At 35.9% G+C, this 9,848-nt stretch overlaps 1 long non-coding RNA gene across 1 annotated transcript in view; it reads right to left on the bottom strand.

Moving 5' to 3' along the window:
• Nucleotides 1–1,078: 1,078 nt before the first annotated feature.
• The window catches only part of LOC105550612, a 96,815-nt gene continuing 88,045 nt past the window's right edge, over nt 1,079–9,848 (bottom strand). The window contains exon 4 of the long non-coding RNA XR_001007750.1: nt 1,079–1,348. This is a non-coding gene — a long non-coding RNA (uncharacterized LOC105550612). The remainder of the gene's footprint in view (nt 1,349–9,848) is intronic.

Here is a 9,848-nt window from a genome sequence, read left to right as displayed (position 1 = left end):
CCAATAATCAATTCAATAATCTTATCTAAAAATATCCTGTCCCTTCCAGATTACTACTTTTCTTTTCCTTCAAAATAAGCTAGAGTTGAGCAACTGGAGCACAGAGACGAGATTTAGTCTGCCAGGCTGTTGTACCTTCTGACTCACTGACCAAAAAAGGCATTTTCTCAGGCATCCATCAGGACAGTCTTTAGGTGCCATTGCCAACTTGATCAGCCTTCCTGGTCTTTTCAATGCATTCTGAACTGTAGCTGAGACAAACATGTAATCTCTATCCTAAGGCTCCTTTAAGGTTAGCTTGAACTACATGTAGCTTCTCTCAATGCTTATCACAAATATGTAAGACTTATACTTTGCTAAGAGCAAACAATCTAAAACAGCAAATTTGCAAGCACCATATGGAAGAGCATTATTGAAATTCCCATATCACATTTATGCAATCAAAAACAAGATTGTTAAAACACTTTGATGGCTCCCTTTTGAAAACCTTTAACAATGCAATCCTTGGTTATTTCCTTTTGCTTTAAGGTAAAATTATTATTTGCCCTTAAGCACATAAATTCAGAAATAAACTTTAACAAAATATTCCTGGCCACTTTACTTAATAAGTATCCTTTAACAAAATAGAAAATAAACTGATAATGACAAAATAGTTATACTAATATTGCTGACTTTTAGTTAAGTTTGCAGTATATTGACAGAGAAAAAATTCTAGGTAGCTCTAACCCAGAAAAATCAAGAGACAAGCAATATCAGTTTCTGGCATTTATGTGCCAGGCACGGTGCTAAATGCTAAGGACGCAGTTATGATGGAAGTGATCTAACCAAGTCAGAGCTTAAGAGTCCAACTACGGGATTCAGAATCACTATTCCAGTTTGAAAACGCTTTGTTCCCTTTCCCCAAAATAATTCATCTGCATTTTTAATAAAGTCTCTTTCATAGTGAGCATTTCAGGTATTAGTGGATAAAACATCAGGGGTTATATAAGCCATTGTTCTCGGCAATGATTTTATGTAAAAATAATACTCTATGCAATGGTTAGTCTTTACCTGACAGTTAAAAAAAAAAATCCTGCCGGGCACGGTGGCTCAAGCCTGTAATCCCAGCACTTTGGGAGGCCGAGACAGGCGGATCACGAGGTCAGGAGATCGAGACCATCCTGGCTAACACGGTGAAACTCCGTCTCTACTAAAACATACAAAAAACTAGCCGGGCGAGATGGCGGGCGTCTGTAGTCCCAGCTACTCGAGAGGCTGAAGCAGGAGAATGGCGTGAACCCGGGAGGCGGAGCTTGCAGTGAGCTGAGATCCGGCCACTGCACTCCAGCCTGGGCGACAGAGCGAGACTCTGTCTTAAAAAAAAAAAAAAGAAAAAAAAAATCCTGACAAGTAGTCAATCTCATTTAAGCTACCAAAAAAATTCAACAATCATTTTAATATCTGAAGCTTGCGGTTCATATCACGAGATTCTACATTGCTACTTCAACAATGAATTCCTTTAGGATATATAAGAAGATTGTTTTTGAGCCCTGCATAGAAAATTTTGCTAATGGGAATTCCTTTTATTCCACAAAATATTTTTAAATTAATCTTTTTAACTAAGGAATAAAATTGTAAATATACTTAATAATTTTGAAAACTCAAATTTTAGATTCTACTTAATCTTTTGTGAGATCAAATCTTACTGTAATATGTTCTAAGTAACACATCTCCCTCCACATATGGAGTTTCTACTGGCTTCAAAAGAAAACCTCAAAGGGCAGAAAAGAGTTATAAGTAGTGGTTTCACTTTCATTTATTTTAGATTCGATTATAAAGTCAACATATCTTCCTCAGAATTCTTCATGAAAAAAAGAGCCTCCTAAAGTTTGAAACCCCCAACAATCTATTAAGTGTCTTTTTTTTAAGATAAGAAGTTTTTATATGTGTACATATATATACTTTAAGTTCTGGGATACATGTGCAGAATGCGCAGGTTTGTTACATGCCATGGTGGTTTGCTGCACCCATCAATCCCTCATCTATATTAGGTATTTCTCCTAATGCTATCCCTCCCCTAGCCTCCCATCCCCTGACAGGTCCTGGTGTGTCATGTTCCCCTCCATGTGTCCATGTGATCTCATTGTTCAACTCCCACTTATGAGCGAGAACATTTGGTGTTTGGTTTTCTGTTTCTGTGTTAGTTTGCTGAGAATGATGGTTTCCAGCTTCAGCTGTGTCCCTGCAAAGGACATGAACTCATCATTTTTATGGCTGCATAGTAGTCCATGGTATATATCTGCCACATTTTCTTTATCCAGTCTATCATTGATGGGCATTTGGGTTGGTTCCAAGTCTTTGCTATGAAAAGCATCCCAAATTCATTAAAAGAAATGGGAGAAATATATAATTAGGGCAGTTAAAATAATGCATTAAATGGCCCTCCTCCAAAACAACTGCTTCCTAAGTTAGACCTTTACATTTGGACATAAGTGCTCCACAATGAAAGCCTGTCAGATTTTTGTACAGAAACATCAGCTCAGTAACCTCTTAAGTATACAGCTGCTACTAGAAATGATCTTACTTTTGATTTTTTAAAAAACACCCCAAAATTACAACTGTATGTAAAGAAAACTTTCTGATATAATTTATTGCTGAGTTAAAATACAATGGCTATGGCACATATCTTTACAAAGGCTTTTCTACTAGCTTAATAAATAAAAAGAGAATTAGTTACCTATGTATATTTAGTCAACTTATTTCAAAAAGTAGATTTTCTTTATGTTTTGCCAAGGAGAATATAGCACAGAGAATTTCAAAGATAGAAGTAACCTTAAGAACCCATTTAGGTTATAGACTCTCACTGAACCTAACAACTCTCTGAATTTTGCAGTGCTATTACTCAGGTACCAAGGGCTTAAAGTAGAAAGAAGATTCAGTAGAATATGAAGCATGACCCTGCCTCTATCTAAGACTACTGGCTTTATAGCAGAATAGTTAAACTGCATTAAGATCCCCTAAGTCACAAATTTCATTAGATGATTCAAATAGTTTCAGTACCACATCTCTATATGTTGCTTTCTGATGAGTTTCAAGAATGAGTAAATAAATACTTTTGTTATATACCAGTTAAAGAAATATAGTTTGTATAATAAATAGTATATTTAGTGCAATAATCCCCAGTTTTACTGGAATTAAAGATCCTAATCTGACATGACTGGTTTTCAGAATATTCTATACTCTCCCCTCTCAGAGACCACACTACTATATAGCATATACTTACACTTTAAATTAAATAGAATTAAATTTTAATTTGTCTTTGAACCCTTTCATAATATCTTAAGTAAAACACAAAAGTGGGATTGGGGTCTGCTGCATTCACAGTTATTTCCTTCAAAAATCCATTTATCTGTCAGCATTAGATTCATTCATTCAATAATACTGACTATTACACATGCTTCCATTTGCATCTATGCACCTCAAACATAACAGACAGAACTTCCTGGCATTTTAACATTGCTTTAATAATTACATTCCCAAATACAGAGGTAAACATGCTTCTTAGTCATCATTTACATTTATCAATATATCTATAGTTCAGTCCAAAAATAGCAGTTGCTTTACAGATGAATTGTTAATGCTTACTGAGAACTATGGCTCACCATTTATTCCATTATAAAAAAACATAATATTCTGCCATATGAGTCTATTTTGGACATACAAAATAGAACTCATCCTAGAAGCCACCTAATAAAATCCTTAAGGCAAATGAGTGTATTTCAAGGCCTGGTTACCTCAGAAGATCATCATTCTTTGAATACGTTCCTTGGCAATTGAGATCATCTCCTGTTACTGATTCTCAGTTTTATGCTTCAGGGAATTTATGATAGGTTGTTTTTTGTTGAGGGCCTCACTTTCTATAATATTCTACCTGCCCTGGTCTAACGAAAATACCAGTTAGTGAACTACAAGGCCCTAAGACAAAAATCTTTTCTTCCACTAGTATATTATCATTATTTTTATGACTCTATCATTTTCATAGTTTTAAAAAATGTAATCTGAAGGTGCAACCTGAGGCTCTAAAGTAATGAGGATAGTAAATGGATAAATAAAATATGCTTGGTACCCATCTCTGATACCTCTGCAAAAGGAAGAGGAACTACAGTAATCGAACTTCAAGCAGAACACAAACTTCAATAATATAAAAATTATTGACCAACTTAAAGTCAATGTGTATAGGTAGCTGAATTGTGTGAATCAAAAGACAAAATCTAGGCCATCTCTATTCTATGGAAAATGATTCAAAACTTCATAAATGAAGACATTAGAGACAAAAAAATACAAAGCAATGTTGGCTAGAACACCAGTTACATAGGAAATACTTTCAGATATTTCCCCCTTCTGAGCATTCATCAACAATTTTTACTACTCATTATTAAAACTCAGTATCTAAGTTAACTAGATACTGTTTCCTTTTACTGAGTGGATGAGTGTTGGACATGATTTAAAAAACAAAACTTACACCTTATTTCTCAACTCTAGTGTCTCTAGTCTTCATTAGTCAGTATGTTAATTCAGAATCTTTAAAAAAACCTTAAGTTTAGCAGCTATTTTGCAATAATATATCCACATAAATTTTAACCATTATTATGGTTAATTTTCATCAAAAATTGTCTAACTGAAGTATAGGGCTTGGTTCCCACTTCTATTTATAAATTATTATTTCATGTATAGAAATAAGGCTTCAATAAGGACAATATGCTCCTGTTCATTAAAGTGGATGAATTATTAAATCATATTTTTCATGACTGGTAAATGGTATCTCAATTTCTCTAAGAAAAGTCTTCAGTCAAACACAAAAGATCACAAATTGATAAAGTGATATGGTAGTATCAATACCCATTTATGAAAATAAGTGTCACATAAAATAAGATATCCCAAGCCAGCATTGATTATGTTTGCTTCTGTTGAAAATATTCATTTACATGTAGAGGATTTTTTTTTTGAGACAATGTCTTGCTCTCTCGCCCAGGCTGGAGTGCACTGGTGCAATCTCGGCTCCCTGCAGCCTCCGACTCCTGGGTTCAAGCAATTCTCCTGCCTCAGCCTCCCGAGTAGCAGGGATTACAGGCACCTGCCACCATGCCCAGCTAAGTTTTGTATTTTTTTAGTAGAGATGGTGTTTCACCATGTTGGCCAGGCTGGTCTCGAACTCACAGCCTCAAGTGATCCGCCCCCACTCAGCCTCCCAAAGTGCTGGGATTACAGGCATGAGCTGCCACACACTGCCCTATATTTAGAGGATTTTAAATAGATGCAATGTACTTCTGTTGGTCACTGGTAAGGAAAATATCTTGTTTAAAAACTGCCAGTCTCACTTTCATCTCACAAATTCAGAAATGTCACATGCAAAATCATACTATCTACTCTCAGTAAATGTCTTATTTAATATGACTAACCTGTAAGAACTACTGTTTTCCAAAGTCAGAACATAACAAAAGCCAGAACATAATCACTTCCTAGCTATTGTCCTTAGGCAAGCTTAACCTTTGTGTCATGTCTCAGTTTCCTCATATATAAAGTGAAGAGAATAAAGATATTAATATCATGAGTTGAAATGAATTAATATATGCAAATCACTTAGTTCAGTATCCATAGTTAGTCCTCCATAAACTTAGGTTGTCTTTATTATAATATTATTATTGCTGTTATTATTATTATAACTGTGTTTTTATCCACCTTCACTAATCTTATCCATTTATGTGCCATATTAATATTAATATCTATTGTCATAAGAGTTTTGTGAAGATTAAATAAGATAGTAAAGTAACTAGTAAGATAAACTGGTATGTAATAGAAAATCAATAATTGACCATGTTAAGTATTATTTGGGGGGAATTAAAATGTTAATACATGAAGGCATTAATGCTGACATAAATGTGTTTTGTAAGAGAATCTGTTAAAGTCATTGATAAAAAAATGTTAATCTAATATTTCATCAAATGAAAACATTGGGAGCTAGGCAAATAGAACCCTCTAACTCCACAAAATCCCTTCCCTCAAGCTTGATATCCATCCACATATCTACATATCTTTGGTATGGTTGTTCAACTATCTACAAATACAACTAATTTAGAAGAAAAATTTAAAAAAAACATTTTAGACTTTTGATCATCATATATTTAGGATCAAAAGATGATATATTTTACCTAAACCCTGTTTTGGAATCCCAAGGACAATAGTTAAATAAGAGTTTATCACTCTTCAGTGCAGAGTTGAAGTATGTTTTGATCAGCGATGGTTGAAATGAAAAATAATGTTTTATACAACTGCTTTCAAGATTATAAAACTTATTAAATATCACAAAACTACCAATGATTTTTCATGATAGTGTGGTCTGTAAAATTAGTTCAAGCTAAGTTTGATAATTTGTACAAATTAGGATTATTCCTTGAGTTCTTCTATCATGAGCACAATCAATCTCTTTCACGAAATTTGCTTAAATATTCAATTTTTTTAACTTTCCAGTTCAGGGGGACATGTGCAGGTTTGTTACATAGGTAAACTTGTGTCATGGGAGTTTGTTGTGCAGATTATTGCATCACCCAGATATTAAGCCTATTACCCATTAGTTATTTTTCCTGATCCTCTCCCTCCTCTGACCCTCTATCCTCTGACAGATCTCAGTTTTTAAAATGTTAGAAGTTCAGCCAGGCACGGTGGCTCAACGCCTGTAATCCTGGCACTTTGGGAGGCCGAGGTGGGCGGATCACCTGAGATCAGGAGTTCGAGACCAGCCTGACTGACAAGGTGAAATCCCGTTTCTACAAAAATACAAAAATCAGCCAGGCATGATGATGGGTACCTGTAATCCCAGCTACTCAGTAGGCTGAGGAGGGAGAATCACTTGAACCTGGGAGGCAGAGGTTGCAGAGAGCCGAGATCATACCATTGCAGTCCAGTCTGGGCAACAGAGTGAGACTCTGTCTCAAAAAAAAAAAAAAATTGGTAGCAGTTCATTGCATTTTTGAAACAAACAGTAGAGGGCTGTTCCTTATCTGATTACATTCTACTTAAATTGTCATAGTATCTTCTACTGATATCACAAATGTACTATCCATTAAAATAAAACATTAATTCTGAGGTATTTTGTTTTTGGATTTTTGTTTTTATTTTGAGACAGAGTCTTGTTCTGTTGCCCATACTAGACAGAGCGCAGTGGTGTGATCATAGCTCACTGTAATCTCAAACACCCAGGCTTATGCAAACCATCTGTCTCAGCCTCCAGAGTAGCTAGGACTACAGGTGCATGCCACCATGCCCACCTGATTTTTCTTGTTTTTGTGGTGATGCAGTCTTGCTATACTGTCCAGACTGATCTCAAACATCTGGCCTCAAGCAATCCTCCCCTCTTGGCGTAACGAAGTACTGGGATTACAGGTGTGAGCCACCATACCTGGCCATGTGAGGTATTTTTAAATGAAAAACTAAAAAAATTCAAATTGCCATACCTCTAATCATATTACTGACTAAATAAAAGTTACAAACAAATCTATGATGAAGAAAGAGAGAACTTAAGAGGAAAACACATCTCTGTCCAGTGTTGATCTAGGAAAGAAAGACATTACATATGTAGTTCAAATGGAATGTTTTAAATGCTCTAATTAGTCTACCACTGTTTTTTAGTGAGAGTCACTCTCAATTGTCTCTGTACCACTCTCTGAGATAACTGGTGGTGGTGGTTGAATAAGGGTTAGTTTCCAGGTTGGAGGCTACTCATTATTCCCAGCATCTAAAGGTAAGAATAGAATATGAAAAAAAAGGAAGTGTTACAGTCGCTGCTCTCTTCCTGCTCCTTCATGTTTCTCCATTCACATCCTGCTGCTTCTTGCATAATTATGAGATAACCATAAAAAGATAATTATATGTGTGACATTATTAGTATTAATAAGAGCACTGTACCCTTGTTACATCCAACCAAAACAAGAAGTAAGAAGGGCCCACAGTTTGAATGAGAACACTGAAGTTTACTCAAGGTTACATGACTAATAAGTGGTGAAGAGAACTACAAAACAATTTCTATCTCCAAGTCTAGCACTCTTTCTTCTACTTGTGCTGTTGTTATAATCTGAGTAAACTAGGCAGACTAAATTTACTATGAGTTGCCAAATATTAAAAATAAAACACTGGAGTTGACTGGAAGATGAAGGGTTTATCATCCGATTCCATTCCAGTGACAACTCAGAAACACAAACTACTAAAAACTCCCTGCAAACCTCTTTTTAAACATTGTTGATTTTTATATGTAAACTGATTGTTGAAAAAAAATGTTATTCTAGTAGAAACTAAACTCTTTTAGAATTCAGCCTGGGCACAGTGGCTCATGCCTGTAATCTCAGCACTTTGGGAAGCTGAGGAGAGAGGATCACTTGAGGCCAGGACTTTCAGACAAGCCTGGGCAACAGAGCAAGACCCAAATCTCTAAAAAAAATTCTTAACTTAGCTAGGCATTGTGGTGCATGCCTGTAGTCCCAGCTACTTGGGAGGCAGAGGTGAGAGGATCACTTGAGCCCAGGAATTAGATGATTCAGTAAGCTATTACTGTGCCACTGCACTCCAGCATGGGAGACAGAGTAAGACCCTGTGTGTAAAAAAAAAAATGGGGGGAGGGGGGTATGTGTGTATATGTATACATATATATATACATGTATACACATACACCCATACTTTTTTATAATATACTATATTATATATATTGTATATATAATAATATGTAATAATAATCAATTCTAAGTAATTCACTAGATTATCCAATTTATATCAAAATACAGAGGTATCTGATTTCTTAAGTGAGCTAGTTCTGTGGGTAATTAAACCTGAAGGTTTAGTCAAATAATAGATATTCACTGAGTCACCTTACTTCCATGGGGTTTACAATCTAAGGAAGCAATCTGGCTTTTAAAACAATAAGCATGAATCTGAGGAGTACTAAGAAGGAGAGATAAAGAACATATACTTTTGAAGCAAATTCCTGAAGAGAAAGAACAAGAATAAATGTAAATAAAAAGAAAAAAAATATATTCTAAGAAAATCTTATGTGTTTGGAAGGGGGGAAATTATTTCTAGGCCTTATGTGAGTATTACATGTTTGTATATGTATATGTAACCTTTCAAATACTGTTTCTGCTACAGAGAGGTAGGGAAGCTGGGAGATACACAAAGATGGGGTACTAGGCCGTCTTGTTCTTTTTTTTTCTTTTTTTTTGAGATGGAGCCTTGCTGTGTTGCCCCGGCTGGAGGACAGTGGCACAATCTCGGCTCACAGCAAGCTCCGCCTCCCGGGTTCACGCCATTCTCCTGCCTCAACCTCCAGAGTAGCTGGGACTACAGGTGCCCGCCACCACGCCCGGCTAATTTTTTGTATTTTTAGTAGAGGTGGGGTTTCACCATGTTGGCCAGGATAGTCTCGATCTTCTGACCTCGCGATCCGCCCACCTCGGCCTCCCAAACTGCTGGGATTACAGGCGTGAGCCACCGCGCCCAGCCTGGGCTGTCTTGTTCTAAACTTTAAAATCTTCTGCTTTTATCTGGGAAAAAAAGAGAGGGATGCCTACCAGAGCTACAGCAGTAACGGAAACTTACAAGGATGGATGGTGACTCCAAATGAAATCACTGGATCAAGCAAAAATAACCCTAGGGATTTCAAGAGAGTGAAAGAAAAGAGTTACAGGTTTCACTCTTTGAAGAGATAAATTTTAAAAAGAATCATAATTTAAAATTGTAGTAGTCGATGGATAGTTTGAAGAATGTTAACCATACTTGGATTCTATTGTTTATACCACATAATCTACCTTTTTTTTTTTTTTTTT

The sequence above is a fragment of the Mandrillus leucophaeus genome, unplaced genomic scaffold (genome assembly GCF_000951045.1).
Source record: "Mandrillus leucophaeus isolate KB7577 unplaced genomic scaffold, Mleu.le_1.0 Scaffold491, whole genome shotgun sequence".
In the NCBI taxonomy this organism is placed as follows: domain Eukaryota; kingdom Metazoa; phylum Chordata; class Mammalia; order Primates; family Cercopithecidae; genus Mandrillus; species Mandrillus leucophaeus.
This window is presented reverse-complemented; position numbering and strand designations above follow the sequence as displayed.